Consider the following 18779-nt stretch of genomic DNA (forward strand, 5'->3'; position numbering starts at 1 on the left):
GAAATATTTAAAATACAGGTTCTCTAGGTATTTGGCTAACTGTAAATGAAAGGACAGCTTACAGCTTAAGCAAGGTTAATTCTTATAACCTTATGCTGCCTAATTAGGTTGCGGGAACATCTCACTTAAGTCTAATCATGGAATTCTCATCAGAAAGCTCAGCAGCAACTGTGCCAGGCACTTTTCACATTCTGGGTCGGGATCAGTGACCAAGAACCTCGTGGAGACAAAGATCCAGGCTACAGCCCAAGTCTGCAGCAAAGCGCCAACACTGCGCTTAAGCCTGAATGCTGAGACTTCAGGTTAGAAAAAGCTCTCATACATAAACATGTTTTGTCTTAAAAGACAAACAATGCACGTGTCATAGGTTCACCACTGGCTCAGGGCGGGCGGAGGAGCAGCCGCCGCCACAGTCACCACTCCTGGAGGGCTCGACAAACGCGGCGTGTTCTTGCTGCTTTTATGACTATGGAGAAGGCATCACTTTGTGGTTATCTCAGTAATCTTACAGGGAAGTCAGGGAATAAATACGACCAATGTATGGAATCTATGGTAATAGAAACATTCTTTTTTTTTGAGGAACCAGGGATTGAACACAGGCCCTTGCGCTTGCCAGGGATGCGCTTATTCTACTGAGTCATCTCCCCGGCCCTCTATTTCTTGATAGTATTTGATACAAAGTTATACTTTTGGTAAAACTCAATTGTATACTCAAGTTCTGTGAATTTAATGATATGTGTATTTCACCTTTAAAAAAATAAAATGGTTAAAATCTTTTATACATTAGTTTTTCTATTTATGCTCATTATTCTTCTATTTCAGGTATTTGATTGATGGATTTTTTAAAACATTTATTATTTTGTGTGTGTGTGTGTATGTATGTGTGTGTGGCCAGCTCAGCCCACCAGGGTGCAGGGCTGGCTGGCATGTGGTGCTGGGGGATTGAACCGCAGTCCCTGTGCTTTGCCAAGCTTGTTCCAAGTTGGTGCTTTAGACCACTGAGCCATCTTACCAGCCCAGGTATTCGATTTAATAATAAAGATTTTTTGTTACTGCCTTACACTCGCCAGGAAGACACCTTGGCTGCTCCCGAGACAGCGCCTCATCCGCTGGTCTCCGTGCGGCTCGGCTCCCTAACGCTTGCAGCAACCCACCTGCCTCAGCCTCTCAGCACCATGCTGGGCAAGAAGTCTCTTTGGGAGCAGAGCTGTTAGGAAGTATTTCCATGGCTGTTTGGTATGCTTTCAAACCTTTATTTGCAGGATATGAATTCCACCCTGACATATACATTAAATTATACTCAGGCATAATTTACATACAATAAAATGCACAGCCCTTACCCAGCTTTACGAGTCCTACCGACTTCATGTGCTGATGTGACACCAGCAGAAGGGAGCACCACTCCACTCACCCCAGAGGGCCCCTGTGTTCCACAGTCTCTTCTCTCTCCCAGCTGGGGCAACCACTCGCTTCCTCCAGCCACCATGCACACTTCCGCCGACCCTTGAGCTTCACAGTGACGCGCATAACTTCTGGGTCTGGTTTCACTTACTTGCTGCATCTTGAGATGACTTAGGTGTCCTATCAGCAGTGTACTGCCCCCCTGTTGAGCAGCACTCCTACGCTGGGGTACACAGCATCAGAACTTCCTTCCGGGTTTTTGTGTATGGACACGGAGGTTGTTTTTCCAGTGCTGGACTATGAATTGAGCTTCTAACAACGTGCCTGTGCACATTATGATTTTCCTCATCAGGGTATCTAGGAGTGGAATTACCACAGTAGGCTATAGAATGGACAGGGGCTTACCTTCATATGTGATGCAAATAGAGTTCTTTAAATATTTATGTCACTCAAAACCCTCATCAATGTATGCTTTAACTGTTCTATGTTCTCATCTACCTTCAGCGATTCTGTCTGCATGTTAGTGGGTGTTAAAAAGCAAAATATTTTGTTCTAACTCATTGTAGTCAGTGGAAATAGTACCTATTTGATTTTAATTTATACTTCTGATTATTAATAACAGTGAACACTTTCATGTGCAAATTGCTCGTCTATGTATTTTCTTTTGTGAAATACCATTCAAGTTTTTGTACTTTTATGGTATTATTCTCATTTATATATCTGAACATCATTTTGGTGAGATATGTGCAATATAAATATTTTCTTCTCTGTCCATGGCTCACTTATTAGTTTTCTTAATGATCTCTTTTTATGAGAGAAAATTTAAATTTTGATGAAGCATAATTTACCAACTTTTATGGCTAAAGATTTTTGTGTCTTAGGAATTCTGTCTACTCTAAGGTCACAAAGATGGTTTCATGGTAGCTTTTTCTGTTTTCTTACAGAAGATTTAGTCTTTTGACTTTAAGATGATAATTACTCTTGGATGGATTATATGAAATGAGATATGAAGTAAATGAATTTTGTACATGAAGTGAATTTTCACATGGATGTCCCTTATTAAAGACTTTATTTTTACTACTGAAAAAGATTCCATGTTCCAGACGTTTAATAAAGTTGTGTAGCTGTTAATATAATTCAACAATAACACTAGAAATCAAGCTTTCCCGAGAACGGGGTCTCTGCAGCATTTAACACACGCCCACGCTGCCCAGTGGGGTGGGCGATTACGTCCGTGCAGCAGTGGGTCCAGCACCTGGGAGCAGACATTCGAATCACAGTGTAAATAACTGTATGGAAAGGGGTACAGGAGAAAGCCACACACACGACGCAGCTCTGCAGCGTGCTATCATGGGCACCTTCTCCCAGAACCTCTGTTTCCTCACTTCACAGTAAGAGTGGAGAAAGAGGGATGGAACAGACAGGGCTGCTGGTGGCCACAGGCCAGAGGCGGGGCCATGGCATCACACGCTGCTTTCTTGGCTAGGGGAAGAGGACAAAGCATTCCAACCACGCTACTGCCAACACAAGCGAGGAATCTGCGGAAAACATCCCTGGAACCTGCACCCCAGCCTACAGCTCTGGAAAGGGTCCCAAGTACGGAAGTGAAGTAGATTTCTTCCTAGGGAAGGGTGGGGGCCGGGGAGATGGCTCAGTGGAATAAGCGCTTTTCCTGGCAAGCACAAGGGCCTGAGTTCAATCCCCGGTTCGCATCCGTTCCTTTGGATAACTGCTCCTCAGTTCCCCTTTCCTCAGGAGATCAATGTACTAACATATACAAATGATAACCTTGAGCATTCAAACTTGTCTTAATAGGAATATTTCAGTTTAATGCACTTAATGTAACAAGGTATTTTTCTATACTTTAATACATTAAATACTTTAATTTCTGTACCATGTTTTAGCTGCAGCGGCTCCACATCCATACAGCAGCTAGCGCGGTACTTCTGTCACTGCTCTACCATCAGGAAGCTACTGGAGTACACGGTGCACTAAGCTACCTCACAGTGCCAGAAGAGCTGGCTCTGTACAAGCGTCTGGAGAGAATGGACTTGGCCAGTTGGCTCACATCCACGACTGGCTCTCCTCCTCCCAGTTATGTCCCATGTCGGCATGAACAGGAAGGTGGTGCACAAAGGGCGGAGCCGTGGGACCCAAACAAGTAGGCAGCTTATGGATGCTTGTCTACACATGCGACAAATGACTCCTACTACAAACATCTACTCCGAGTACAGGAGTTGCACCACAGGCCAGACCCACCATTCACTACGATTGTGTTAGGCCTATTACACAATGTGCACATGCACATGAGTATGTGCACACGTGCACGTGTGCACTGAGTTGATAACTGCAGGGTTTTAGAACTGTAGTGGAAGGTAAAGGAAGTACCTTACCCTGAAGCAAATGAGTCATCAAACAGACACCCTCCAGGGAGAGCATGCCCAAAGCATGCTCTGTGCTGCTCAGAAACGGATGTATAAAGTGAGAACTGAAGTCCTCGCCCTTTCATGCATCTGGCTTTTGACTCCTACAAAAGCCCAGAAAAGAATGTTTTCTGTATTATCTGGAACCAGACTCCTGTTCTGCCACAGCAGTGACCATGACAACACAGTAGCTAAAAAGAAAGGAGGCTCCGGGTACACCTTGAAGGAGCACACGTATGCCACAGGGTGGAAACAGGACAGGTGCAGTGGAACGCACTGGGGGATACGCATCTATCCTGAGAGATCACAGAGGGAGGATGAACACATGCAGGCCACTCGGGGACTCCTACACAGGTACAAAGAATTTATGTCAAAGTGGCCCAAGATCAATGAACAGATGGACAAATGAGCTCCATGTTTACTGTTAGAAGTCTTTGTAGGTAAGAGCAGTTCAGAGTGCATATTAGTAATGCACAGCCTGTACTGACCTTGTGGAACTAAAAGGGATCATAAAGATGCTATGACTGAGTCTACACTAACAAACTGGTCTGGGTGAAATGAACAGATTCCCAGAAACACATAACCTATTAAGACAGAATCATGGAGAGCTAAAAAAAAAATAGGAATAGATCAATACCTAGTAAAGAAATTGAGTTAACATGCAATCTAATTGGTTTAAACCTTTAAAGGTACAGACCTGGGCCAAATAAAACAATGTATTTTTATAACACAGGGTATTATTTGTGGCACGGGCTACTGTGACACACACTCATCTGAAGAAAAAATGGAGAGAACACCTGTCATGAGGACAATTGTGCTGCATGAAGGGAATGATTCTGAAATGGTCATTCTTTTCTTTTCAAATAATGCTGCCAGCTCCCAAAGAACAGCTTTGGGGCAGGAAAGAATTGTATTTCATTTCAAGCTGGACTACTCATCTACCAAAATACCATTCTGACCAAAGAAACAGATGTAGAATTACAGTCACAGCTGCATTCTGCAGAGAACAAGTTGGATAATGGTACTCTAAATTGCCAGTTACACTGTTAATGATGTTTTTAGTGTCATTGCAGTATTTTGCCACCTTTGTATAAAAATTTTTTAAAAGCATTTAAGTTTTTAAATGGTGAATTTCTGTTTTGCTAAGTACCAATGAGTCTTCCAAAGAGAAATCCCATGTAAAATCCATTTCTCGAAATGGCATTCTCATATGGGATTTTGTACGAGCCCCTTTACTGTGAGCTGTTCTAATTTACTTTCTCACCAATTTACTTGCATTTAAGATTACAGAGATCATAAGGATGTTGGTATTAATGTTTGCGTGTTGATCCATAGTTGGTGTGAAAAGATAATAAACTAACATATGTCATGACACAATGACTAAATTTACCAAAAGTAACAGCAAGAGCACAATTTTATTTTTATTGTGATAACCATGGTAAAATTTATTACACTGTTAGCACTCTGTGTCCAATCCATGCCAAACAGCTAAGGGAGATAATTACATTTTTAATATGAAAATGTTACTAATGTTTTGGTTTCCCTTTAGTAGATTACAGTATGCAGATTTAAGCATTGCTACTATCCCATATTGTTTCTTGTACACTGAAGTACTGAAGTGGTAGATTACTTTTTCCTACACACTAATTCCTATGAAATCATTTTATTAAGGTTTCTGAATAATTTGCCTTTGAAGTAAACACCTGAAGCTGGCCAAAACCTTACACACATTAGATTTATAAAAGTATTTTATATGCAGACAACATACCAAACACAACTATCTCACACTGGGTTTTTTGTTGTTGTTGTTGTTTTGAGACAAAGCCTCACTATAGAGTTTAGGCTATGCTCAATGTAGCCCAACATGGCCAAAAGGCCACGTCCCTGCCTCAGCCTCTTGAACGTGGAGATTACAGGTACGCACCACCACACTGGCTACTAACGCTTGTTTCGTTTTGAGACAGGGTCTTACTATGGAGCCCAGGCTGTCCTTGAACTCACTATGTAGCCCAGACTGGCTTCAAATTTATGGTGATCCTGCCTCAGTCTCCTGAGGGCTGGGATTACAGGTGTACATCACCATACCTGGCTTCACACTGGTTTTTTTTTTTTATTTTTATATTTATCAAGGCAAATTAACAGTCTAAAATTAAAAACACACAATCACAAATTCTTATGCAAATACTTACATTTTCTTCCAACTGATCATCCAGTATCAGTGACCTTTTAACACTGCAAACAAAACATTTAAGGAAATCTTAAGATTTGGTATGATTTAACTTGTCAAACACTTAAAGGTAATAAACATAAACACTGTACATTACTTTTGCCAAGTAACTTTTATAGTATTTATTAAAATAGAATAACACATATGAAACAATTATTCAAGATGATTAGTTTGATTTCAATAGCATATTTTAACATGGAATCATAATTAGGTATTTAAATGGATTCAGTTTTTTACATGGATAATTTTTTAGACTATCAAACAACTTAAACATTAAGGTCATCAAATGGGTAATAAAAGAATTACCATATTTATCTGCTTCAAAATATCACTAACAAAAAAATTACACATAAGAGTAAATTATTCGCATACTTCCAGTGAAAAGGTTGCCAATACATGACTCGCCACGCAGCGCGCGAGGCGCCGGGTGTGAGCAGGGTGAGCGGGCTCTGTGCCCCACGCCTGCCGGAGCCCGGCTGAGTGCAGCCAGCCACGACCTGACCGAAGAGCAGATGCTCTGTGTCTTTATGAGTCCCCAATCCACAAGAAACTATTTTTTGTTTCCTTCACCAAACTGATTCAGGAACATGCCAGGCTGTGTGCAAAATCTGTTCTGCTAAACTGGATGCCCAGCTGTTGGTGACAATGCTTAGAAAGGAAAGCTGAGTATTTATAAGACTTTATTTCGTACAGCTGTCTTCTAAAGAGCAGTCATCAACATTTTATTGAATGCATACTAAATACTCAAAGGAGAAAAAGGTCAATATAAATTAAAGCTGGTTTTCCCAGTGACAAATGCAGCAGTAAAAGCACTTTCCTGATCTCTGACAAACAAATTAAAGTGTTAGCGCACTACCCCAAAGACAGCACAAAGGCTGCACTACAGGAGCCCCCAGTGTGTACAGACCTTACAGCCACTGACTTACACATGAGATACATAGTCAACCTTTGAAAATTCTGAGCAGTAAATATTAAATAAAAACTTAATCCCTCTAAAAAGGGCTTAATTTTGCCATCATATTTATACTAGCCAATTATATTATTTGAGATTAAAATGGCTTAAATATTTATATCTTTTAGAAGTCGATTAAAAATCAATTTAATGTAAATTTTTAACAAAACAATAGAGGGATGAACAAATAAAAATGGCAGATAATTTGTAAAAGTAAAATATTTCTATTAAGATTTGAAATCTATGCTGCCTTATTTATGTAACGTCAGTGTTCAAAGGCAGGAACACTGACATCGCACAGTTCGGCACTTCTCACTGTCCTAAGACGGCAGTGAGATGCAGCACCCGAAAGACATCTCGTGAGACAGACAGCAGCGCCCACACCGACAGTCACTGTTTGTGGCATTACTGTCTTATCATCACGGGCTCATTCTCAGAGAAAACAGGCAATGTTTGGATTTGAAAACTTTCTAGATTAGTTCTAGGTAGATGTAAAAAGTCCAAGGAGGAGCCAGGCACATAGCTCAGTGGCACAGTGCCTGGCCAGAACAAGGTCCAGCACGAGGTCCTGTGTTCGATTTCTGGTTTAAAAAAAAAAGCTGAAGGACTTATATAAAAGGAAGAAAGAAAAAGCGCCCTGAGCTAAGGTAGGCTGTCATCTTCCTGTGCCTGCTGAGCACCTAAAGCATGGCTCACTGAGAGAGGTGGAGCGCTCAGATGGTCCAGGCGCCTGGTCACCCAATGCTGAGAGTATGTGTGAATATCTTAAGACATTTACTAGGCAGGACGGAAAGAAATATAAGAAAATACTGAGTTCCACTGGTGACGGGAAAGAATTTGAACAACTTGCCGACTGTTGCACATTTTGAGGGAGGAAAAGATCTCAGGTGTATTAAGTCTTTGCGTGGGGGGGGGACTAAGAAGCAGGTAAGGAACAAATCCGGGAGAATTTATGATCATTTACTCTTACAATTCAATTAGAGCTGAACCCATGATCAAGATACTGTTCATTTCTGTAAGATATCAATCTTTATTTAAGCACAAGGCTCTCGTCTATAAAAAACTCATACAATGCTAAACACAGCAGGATTATGTTTGTAAGAACAGAAAAAAAATGATGGACAAAAGACACAAGGGAGGGCTGGTGAGATGGCTCAGTGGTCTAAAGCACCTACTTAGAACAAGCTTAGCAAAGCACAGGGACCGCGGTTCAATCCCCCAGCACCACCCTGGTGGGCTGAGCTAGACACACACACACACAAAATAAATAAATAAATAAATAAAATAATTTTTTTAAAAAAAGACACAAGGGTCTAAGAACAGGCAGAGCATGAGCGGGAGTGAGGCGTGGTGGATGTGCCTGTGATCCCAGCGCTCGGAGGCTGAGGCAGGAGGACTTCCGTGAGTGTAAGGCCAGTTTGTCTCAAAAAACAAAACAAAGCCTGATTACGTATCAGATAAACATTTTTTTAAAAAACTGTGTTACCAGTATTACAAAACAATTAAAAGTGAGTGCTACTTCGGGTAGTTGTGTAGAGTTTTAAGTAGTTTCTACAAATGGGCACATAAAATGAGCGAAAGACCTGAAAGTGCATTTCCCTAAAAACACAGATGCTCTCTAAGCAACATGCAAAGACGGCCACCATTCGTTCCTAATTCTCACGGCAATGCAAATCAGAACCGCAGGAGCTTCCACTTCTCACCCATTAGCACGGGCTAAAAAACGAAAATGAAAGCAACAAGTGCGGACAAGGATGTGGAGAAACTAGAGCCCTCATCCACTGCCAGTGGGATATGAATTATAGCTGCTGCTGGGGAAAACACCATGGCAGCTCTCTCAGTCATTCAATGTGGAGTTACCACAGGACCCAGCAATTCTAATCCCAAAAGAACTGAAAGCTGACATGAATAAATGTGAGCACACCAATGTTCCTAGTGGCACTGTTCGTTGAGAGCGAACAGGCAGAAGCAACCCAGAGGCAGATGGATAAGCAACGCACAGAATGAATGCACAATGAACACTACTCAGCCTTAACAAGGAAGGGACTCTGCCAGTGCCAGGACACAGATGAACCTTGAAGACACTACACTACATAAACCAGCCACAAAAAGAAAAATACTGTATGATTTTACACATACAAGTAATCAAATTTAGAGGGAAAAAATACACTGGTGGTCGCCAGTGGCAAGAGGAGGAGGGATAGGAAATGATTATTTAATGGGCACAGCTTCAGTTCTGAGACACAAAAAAACTGTCTGGAGGTAGAGCTGGTGAGGCAGCTCAGCGGACTGTCTGCTTAGGCAAGCACAGGCACTGGGGTTCGATCCCTGGCACCACATCCTGCACTGCACCCCCCCCCACACTGAGCTGGCGACCGAGTCCAGGCACGATGGCACACACCTGTAATCCCACTATGAGTCTGAGCTGTGTAGTGAGACCCTGCACAAAATCCAAAAAGTCTAGAGGTAAACAGTGGTGATAGCTGCAGAACTGTGAACACTTCTCCCTCCATGGGCAAGCTCCCAGCTCTGTGAGTAACTTCCCACTTCAAACTTACCCAAATTTTCATCTATGTCCATAATTCAAATATTATGTTCCATTTTTAGGTATACTAGGTTTAGATCCACTGAGCTCAAAATTCTAGCTGCTACTGCTGCTGGAATTTTTAAAAGATATAAAAAACCTGATACACAATTTAGTATCAAAAGAACAACCAGCTAGAATTAGTGATATTATTCTCAAAGACTATCTTGCATTTTATTTCTCTTTAGTAGTACTCTTGTTGCGATATTAAAGAAATTATTCCAGAGGGAAAAAAAACTTATCATCTGATTCCTAAACAAGAACCAGGACTGACACCTTAGAAATTTTAAAAAATTATATAATTTGAGTTCTTTTTTATGTAACTTCCAAGACATCAGATTAAACACAATTGTGAATGGCAGGGCTGAGCGCGGGAACAGGGGCGAAGAATAAACTCAGCAAAGCAGCTAAGACACAGGGAGCTTTGATGCGATGCCAAATTCTTCCCTAAGGTTGGGCAAATCACATAATCTCTCTAAGCCCCATAAGAGTTGAGAGTTATACTGGCCTGTAAAGTAGTAAGAAATATCTGAGTGGAAGATAAAAATATCCCTCAGTGTTTCAAAGCTTCCATTTACTCCTCGCTATAATGGTAATGCTAATACTGCCAGCTCCCAGCCTCACATGAGAGTGTAGAGGATTACTGGGCATGCTCATGAGATGCTTAGAAATCCTTTGATGAAAGGCAAAGGCCAAATCCACATCCCATGTGACTCCCCAAGTGTAAGCTGAGCTATGTGAAATGATTTATTTTCCATTCTATGTATGGGAGCGAGCAAGCAAGGGACACGCTTCTACATCCTCTCTGCACTCTCCTTTCACTCATGCCCATCTTTCTTGGCGTTCGAAACGTCCAGTGGTCACACAAAAAGTGATTACCAGAGACGAGGCGAATGGGAAACAGCAATCCAGCACGGCAGAAGGATGGCCACTGGGTGCAGGGATCCAAGTGGACGATTACTCCTGCTAGTCTCATGGCAAAACTGCCCAGAACGGCGCAGCTGTTGGGAAAATGTTGTGATACGAAACCTGCCTTAACAGCTAGAGTCTGTTCAGGTGGAACGCTGGGATATCGCTCCCAGAACACAGATGGAGGTGAGGTGCTCTTCGTATGAAATAAAACGCACCAAGAAGCCCTAGCCATTTCACAAAAGGGTCCTCCTAAGTGTGAAATAGTCACTAGTATTATCTTCACCCAGAAATTTGTAACATACATATCTATGTGCATTACTCATACCTATAAATACATGAGGATGTCTCTAAGAATCTCCATTAAAAGGGCTCAACAGATCAAAATTAAGACACTGCAGTGGGTGATGTTTTATGCATTTTTCTGTATGAATGACATACCTCACAATGCAAAAATACCCCACACTCTCACTGATGTCTACCCCACCCCTGAAATTCCAACACATTGCACTAAGGGTCTTTCCACTCTCAGTAGTGTTTTGTGTGGCCCTCTTGCTAAACTATTTATATTAAAATAATGTGTATATATTTTCTTCCCTAGACTAAGATATTTATATCATTAGTAGTAGGGTTCCTAGGGCCTTGCTGAAATGCCAGTACACCTCCCAGCACTTGCCTGGACCAGAGAGCAGGACTGTGCCACGGCCCTTGGCGGAGTCCAGGGCCAGCTGGTCAAAGGTGAGGATCTTACCCCCAGCCCTGAGGATGCGGCTGCGGGCGCGGCTGCTCACGCGCAGAGCGCAAACCTTCAGCGTGGGCACCCCAGAACGCGCACATCATCTGCGACGGTCCCCACAACCACTGCTCTCTTATTTTCCCAGCTGGGAAGCTTCATCTTCCGGATCATCCAGGAAAGGGAGAGAGGTGGCCAGCTGGTGCGACTCATAAACCTCTTCAGCATAACCTGGCTGAAGGTGGAATTTGTCCATAGGGCCAGAAACCTGTACAGCTTAACCAGCAGCCTCAGGTAGATGTCCTGGTTCTTGGGCTTGTGTGGGACCTTTCGGTCCTTGTTGTGATGGATGTCAACTCCCATGAGGGTGACTCCTCTTCAAACCCGGAAAAGCCATTAACATTTTTTAATTTTAGCAGAATATACTCATCTAGGGTTTATGGGATATTTCCAATGATCAGATGATGAATTTTTGTCATAAGTGACAACATGGTTACTTTTGTATTCTTTTCAGAAGGTAACTTAAGGCATGTAATGCTGATGTATGGCAATATCAATGACAGGAGTCTTGATCAAGATATCTTCTAGCATTCTGCAATACATATAAAATTTTATAAAGAGCCACTGATGATCTCCCAATGCTATCACTTTTTTTCTTTTTTGGTTGAACCGGGGATTGAACTGAGGCCCTAGCACTTATTCTACTGAGCCATCTTCCCAGCCCCTCACTTCTTTTATATTTACTAGTTTTCTACTTAAGGGATTTTCTTTCAACTTTTATCCATTTGTATTACTACAGGGTAACAGATTTTTACTTTTACCACTGGTTCTTAAGCCATTCCTACCCTAAGTTGTTTTTACGTTTACCCTAAACTTGCCAACAGGACATCTGCCCCCCTACGGGCTCCTGCTTACCTTAGTGTACCTGTAAATCTGAGCAATTCTTTACTTTCCAGCATACAAGAAAGTTACTCTCCGCACAGGCTTGGAGTCGGCTTTCTCTGCAGTGAGAACTGGCTCCTTGTAAGGAGCAATGGTACTGAGAAACCAAAATCTGGACACAAGATGCACGTGGCCTCTTACGTCATTCCCCATGCACCCTCTTGGTGGCCTGAGCGGAAGTGCAGACGCATGCATGTGTGCGTGCACACACTTCCATCTCTATCCTTAAAATATGTATTTTAAGAAACACATGATTCCACGCTGACACCTGAAGGGCCGCGCTGATGCGGGGCGCCTGCACCCCTTCGCCGTGCGGTGAGGAGTCTGGCTCCCGCTGTCGGCACACGCTTGCTCATCTGTGCAGGCCAGCACAGTAATGAGCCATCTCAGCTGAAGGAGCTCTCGGCGTCTGCCTGGCACACTGGCTGTGAAATTTACGTACAGTGAGGAGCTGCAAGTTAAACGCAGTCGCATGGTTAACCCATTTACAATGCTCACCACCACTCACAGATTTGGACTTCCACCCGGTGCTGTCTTCAGCCCAGAGACCTTCCCGAGCACTTCTCCTTGGCAGGTCTGCTCGTGACATTCTCTCAGATCTCACTGCCTAATATTTCTAATTTATCTCCGTTTCTTTTGGTATTTTTAGGGAAGGGCCTACAGGGTGTTCAGGGTCTCACTACTAGATTGGACTCACAGTGATCCCCATTTACAGCCTCCCAAGAGCTGGGATTAGAGGCACATGCCACCATACAGTCTCAATCGCATCTCTGCACGCCCCGGGCGGCGCCAGCACAGCAGGCCTGGGGATTGAACCCTGGCTCCTGTGCCTGCTTGCAGCCCTTTTTTTTTTTAGCGGAACGGGGGACTGAACTCAGGTCCTTGCGCTTGCCAGGCAAGCACTTATTCTACTGAACCATCACCCCAGCCCCTCATTTTCATTTCTGAAGGGCAGTTATCTACATAGAATTTGTGGTTGGAAAGATTTTTCCTTTTAGCTCTTTATTTCTGTAGTCCCTTGCCTCTCACGTTATTTCTGTTGTTTCATTTGAATACCTTCCATTCCACATGCAACATCAGCTTTCTCTGCCTGCCTGCCTGCCTGCCTGCCTCCCGGTGTGTGCTCAGGTTTTAGTCTGCACCAAGACGCACAAGTCTACATGCACACGTGCACATGTAAGCACTCTGCTGGAGGTCACTGAGCTCCTTCGGCTTTTAATTCTGTTTTCGGCAAAACTGGGAAATTTAGGAGCTGTTATTTAAATATTTTTGATTCATTCCATTCTGCTGTTTCTAGGATTCTTCATATTAGACCACTTGAACTTATACCATGAGGTGAGGAGTCTTTTTTTTATTCCTTCAATTAGATCATTTCTATTGCTGTCTCCAAGTTTGTTGAACTTTTCTTCTGCCAGGACACTAATATCGTAAATATTTTCATTCTAGATGTATTACACTTTTCAGATACAAAATCTGTCACTTGTTTTCATTGCTTTCACTAGTTTCTACTTCTGAAACTAGTGTACTCTTCCACTGTGGCTTTTCTTCAAGCCTGCTAACATTTATAAATGCTTTAGTCTGCTGATTCCAGATTTTGTGCCATTGAGGTGTTAACATCAGCTGCTTTTTTGTTTAACAACAGCTCCATTCTGTTGTTCTGTTACCGCATGCTGCACACCGGCGACAACAGAGCCGCCCGTAGATCCTATTATCCTATGCTGACGGTGTCGGATGCTGTACCGCTACGCGCGTCACTCTTGCAAGGGTGAGCAGCGCCTCTCCAACTGCTGTGCTGCCTCTGCTACATCACGTAGTCATCTTTAGTATCTGTCTGGAGTTTAAGATCTGTGGAAGATTTATTCTAATACCAACTACTTTGACAAGAAAAGGTCAGCAAACTTGAAGGCATAGCAATGGAAATGATCTAACTGAAGGAATAAAAAAATAAAAGATTCCATGCCTTATGGCGCAAGTTCACATGGTCTAATATGTTGAATTCTAGAAACAGAAGAATGGAATGAATCAAAAATATTTAAGTAGGGGATATGACGAACTCTCGCGAGAGCTGGGCCTCTTCCTAAGCCGGTGCTCCGCAAGGCTCTCGCCATGTTCAGCTCGAGCGCCAAGATCGTGAAGCCCAACGGCGAGAAGCCGGACGAGTTCGAGTCCGGCATCTCGCAGGCCCTGCTGGAGTTGGAGATGAACTCAGACCTCAAGGCGCAGCTTTCGTTTTTAAATTGTCCAATAGCCAGTTGTGGTGGCTCACATCTGTAATCCTAGCTCTTGGGAGGCTGAGGCAGGAGTATCACCATGAATTCAAGGCCAGCCTGAGCTACATACTGAAACCCTGTCTCAAATGAAACAAAACAAGGGCCAGGCCAGATAGCTCAGCAGACTAAAGCACCTGCTTAGGCAAGCGCAGGGACCAGGGTTCCATCACCAGCACCGCGTGCTGCACAGGCCCCCCCCAATCTGGAGTAGGGCTCGCCCCGCCCCTTGGGCACACTAAGACAGCAACTGAGATCCGGCATGGTGGCGCACACCTGTAATCTCAGTGCTTGAAGGCTGAACAGGAAGATCACTACGAATGCCAGCTGTGTAGTGAGACCCTGTACTAAATACATTTAAAAAACCGAACAGAATTACTTAACAATCCCTACGTAAAATCCCCCGGGACCTGGTGTGGTGGTACATGCCTACAGCCCTAACACTCCGGGGGATGGTGGCAAGAGCGTTACAAATCCGAGCCCAGTCCACGCAACTCCGTGACTAGCAAGACTTGGGTTGCAAGTAAAAATAAAAGGGGGTGGGGCTGGGGAGACGGCTCAGTAGGATAAGCGCCTGACTGGCACATGCAAGGATCTGAGTTCAATCCCCAGTTCTGCAAAAAAATAAAAAAAAAAAAAAAAACAAAATAAAAGGGGGTGGCCATGTAGCTCAGTGGGGGGGGGGGAGGCTGTGGGTTGAATTCTCAATGCTGTAAGAATAAATGAATAAACATTTTTTATACTTTAATATTTCTGACTCAAGTTCTTTCTTTTTATCTTTTGTTTCTTTAAATATAGTACAATTATTTCATATGTATTCCTTACAAAGTCATTCTGAAAAAACCTTGGAATCTAAACCTCTTGTTTAGTATGTGTTACAACTTTCACTTGTAATAGCTACCTTTTGTGGCTGGTTATCTTTTTTTTTTTTTTTTTTTTTGGTGGAACCGGGTATTGAACTCAGGCCCTTGTGCTTACCAAGCAAGAGCTTATTCTATTGAGCTATCTTCCTGGCCCCTAATGTGACTGGTTACCTTTGATTCTGTGATCTTTTGGTGATTTTGTTTATTTTTCGTGCCAGAATCAAACTCAGGGCTCGTGCTTGCCAGGCGGTGCGTGCCACTGAGCTACACGCCCAGCCCCTGGTGATTTTAACTAAGGAAAAACTGGGGGCCTAACCTGCAGCGACCATCCTTAAGGGGCGCACGCAAAGGCAGCCGTTCACCCACTGTCCTAGCTTAACTGCGAAGGGTCACATGTTAATTCCCTCCCTCTGCCTCTAGCAGCCAGTCCTGTGCAACAAGAGTACATGTTTCTGTGTGTGTGTGCATATATTTTAAAAAATCCCTCCTTTTACCTGCACTTACTCCTTAGAGTCCGATTTCAGGTCACGACTTTTTGTTTATCCCTTGACATTTAATTTGCTCTGACTCTCCCAGTGCAACAGGAAATGTGACTTACAGAGAATCTGGTTGTTTTGAATGAAAACTTTCAAAGATTCCCAGTCTGTACACTAGGGGAGTTTCTTATGCAATTATGAAAAGGAATATTGTACTTTATTGCATGTTACTTTTATAAGCAGGAATTATATTTAAATTTTTTATTTCTCATAGAACTAAGAACGTTAACCTTCTAAAAAATGCACAACACGTTTAAGTAAAAGAATAAGAGTATCTGCCACAATTTAGAGACATTTATTAAGTGGCTAGCCTTACTGGGCCTGACACATCATTTCACTGACCTCTGTTTCTTCATAATCAACCCACAAAATAAAGATCATTGCACTTGCTATTGGCACCAGCATAGGTAAAATAAAATAATAATAGGTCAGCAGACCCACAATATGCTTGGTATCATTTTCCTTTTAATGTAGTTAGTGAAGGTCTTATACACAGCTCGGACTCATGGTGATCCTGTCTCAGCCTCCCCAGCAGTGGGATTATAGGTGTGCAGCACTGCGCACAGACGCGGTGGGCCTGTGCAGCATACGGTGCTGGGGATGGAACCCAGTCCCTGAGCTTGCCTAAGCAGGTGCTTAGTCTGCTGAGCTATCTCTCTGGTCCCATTTTCATTTTTATCATGGAAAAAAAGGGCAGCTTTTAAAATTCCTGTCTAAAAGCTCTTTTTTTTTTTAAGGATTAGAATTCTTTATTTTTTTAATTTTTATTTTATATACTTAGTACAGTGTCTACAAGGTCTCACTACACAGCTCAGACTCATAGTGATCCTCCTGTTTTCAGCCTCCCAAGCACTGGGATTACAGGCGCACCACCACACCCAGTCTCAGCTGCCCTCACCTCAGAGGCAGGGCAGGGCCAGCACAGCACGCCGGGATGGAACCCTCATCCCTGCGCTTTTAGTTCACTGAACTATCTGGCCAGCCCACTCTCAGACTCTTATAAACATACTAGCAGAATGGAGTCCACTCTGAGAAACAGTGTTTCAAATAGTTTGTTCCATCACTAAAGCTATTCCAGTATTCTAACTTTATAGTTCAGTGATAGTTTAGAACAGAATAAAGTTAATTCCTACAGAAATCCAGGGTGCTTGGCTGAACTAGAATGCTAACGGACATTAACTAGAACGATGTGGCGAATGGTACCAGAAAGCTTTATACAAGAAAGCATGGGAGGAAAAAAAGGACTAGAAAGGGATATTCACATACACTGTTGTACATGATTTCATTATTAAGAAAATACAAATCGGGACCATACAGGTGCTTGACAGAACCAAGAATCAAGTCTTCCTTTGCCATATGCCTAAGTCACATGGTTTTACCACTTCCAATCAGAAAACAAGCCGCAGCTTCAGCCTGGGAAGAGCAGCGACACTCTAGTGCATAGCGGACACAGAAAGAGGAGTCCGTTTTCAAGCAAAGACTGACCCTAAGAGACCAGGAGCAACCATGATCTAATTTGCTTATTTCCCCCGCTCTAGGACAGCATCCAAAGCACAAAATGGAAGGTGGAGGAAACTGCTTTTAGAGAACTTAAGAATCAAGTTCCCAGTTCCCAACTAGTCTGCCGGCAGAGACATTGTTCTCAGCTGGGCACCAGGGTCTCGGTCAACACAGGATGCTGGAAAAACGTTAAGACGGAGCACAGAATCCGAACACCATACATCTGAAGACACCCAAACACTTCCACTGGACATCTCCAGGACTTTACCCACTGAGAACAAGCTATCCAGAGAGGGCCGGGAGATGGCTCAGTAGAATAAGCACTTGCCTGGCAAGCACAAGGGCCTGAGTTCAATCCCCAGTACCAGAAAAAAAAAAAAAAAGAAAGAAAGAAAGAAAGAAAAAGATATCCAGAGAACTTTGACACTGTTTACTAAGCTTTTCCTGTCTAGTGTCTCGGGCCTTCTTTCAAGCCTTGTTTTACAAAAACCCCACCTCTCTTTGCTCTCTGCTGGTGGTGTCTTCACTCTCTGCCTGCCTACACCCAGGCACAATAAATTCCATACCACGCTGCCTGTGCACAAGCCTGGTGGTGTCGGTGGTCTCCGCATCACACCGCTCCTGATAACTACTATGCAATCGCCTTATGATCTCACGACTTAGTATATTTAAAAACAAAAAGTACTAATCATAATGGATATCTGTTAAAATGCTATTATGCTTCATGTACTATTAAGCTCTTAACTGCTTTTCAATCACTTTGCAAACATTAACTTAGCAAAACTGCTATATAGTATATGTGAGATGTCATCTTTAATACCATGCATTTGTCTGAATATATTTGACTCAAATTCTCCTAATAGGCACTTACTGACAGGTTAATATAGTTGTCAGGAAGTTTCACCTTTTTTTGTTTTATGTATTTGGAACACGGTCTCACTATGCAGCTTGGACCCGTAGTGATCCTGTTTTTAGCCTCCTCAGTGGTGGGATTACAGGCGTGCACCCCACGCCTGGTCTCGGTATCAGCTCAGCAAGCCCAGGGATGAGGCCAGGGCTGGGCGGCATGTGGTACCGAGGATCGAGGAAGTTTTACTTTTAATAGTTTTTGGGTCTCGAGTTCTATTACAGAACAGAGACACAACTTAGGAACTATTACCATTTGTTAAGCAAATACAAACTAGTTTGGTTTTGTTATATTTGATTAGAGAATTTTTTTGTTACGTTACCTTTGCATCTTTGTATATGTGACAGCCCAATAAGTTTTTCTCATGTAACAACAGGGAAAGGAGACATTTTGGTTAATTCTGGGGAATGGAAAACCTCAATAATTTATATCTTTTAAAGGTAAAAGTAAAATATGCATTTTCTTTTTTCTTTTTTTCGGTACCAGCGACTGAACTGAGGAGCCTGTGCTTGCCAGGCAAGCACTTATTCCACTG

At 42.9% G+C, this 18779-nt stretch overlaps 1 pseudogene; it reads right to left on the bottom strand.

Moving 5' to 3' along the window:
• Positions 1–11107: 11107 nt before the first annotated feature.
• Positions 11108–11592, bottom strand: LOC101592437 (annotated as a pseudogene).
• Positions 11593–18779: the final 7187 nt, after the last annotated feature.

Source organism: Octodon degus, unplaced genomic scaffold, assembly GCF_000260255.1.
Source record: "Octodon degus isolate 3935 unplaced genomic scaffold, OctDeg1.0 scaffold00057, whole genome shotgun sequence".
Classification (NCBI taxonomy): Eukaryota; Metazoa; Chordata; class Mammalia; order Rodentia; family Octodontidae; genus Octodon; species Octodon degus.